Source organism: Solanum tuberosum, unplaced genomic scaffold (assembly GCF_000226075.1).
Source record: "Solanum tuberosum cultivar DM 1-3 516 R44 unplaced genomic scaffold, SolTub_3.0 scf00009, whole genome shotgun sequence".
NCBI lineage: Eukaryota > Viridiplantae > Streptophyta > Magnoliopsida > Solanales > Solanaceae > Solanum > Solanum tuberosum.
Genome location: NW_006238935.1, coordinates 1,516,122 through 1,516,779, shown reverse-complemented (window position 1 = coordinate 1,516,779; position 658 = coordinate 1,516,122).

The window sequence follows — 658 nt, the reverse complement described above, 5'->3', positions numbered from 1 at the left end:
TTCTGAGTTAACTTGGTCAAAGGGGATGAAATAGATGAGAACCCCTCTACAAACCTTCTATAATAGCCAGTGAAACCCAAGAAACTCCTAATATCTGTTGGAGATGTGAGTCTAGGCCAATTTTGCATTGCCTCTATTTTCTGGGTATCAACTTTAATTCCCTCTCCAAACACAATGTGGCCTAAGAATGCCACAGCCTCAAGCCAAAACTCACACTTATAGAACTTGGCATATAACTCTTTATCCTTTAAAGTTTGGAGAACTACTCTGAGATGACTAACATAATCTTCTTCATTCCTCGAATAGATTAGTATATCATCAATGAGCACGATAACAAATAAATCTAAATAAGGCTTGAATACTCTAAGTATAAGGTCCATGAACGCTACATGTGCGTTGGTCAAACCAAATGACATAACTAGGAACTCATAATGACCATAACGGGTCATGAATATTGTCTTTGGAATATCACAACCCCTTACTCTTAACTGATGGTAGCCTGATCTGAGGTCTATCTTAGAGAAACAAGTAGCACCTTGAAGTTGATCGAAGAGATCATCAATCCTTGGAAGAGAATACTTATTCTTGGTAACCTTGTTCAACTAACGGTAATCTATATACATCCTAAGGGAACCATCTTTCTTCCTCACAAATAAGA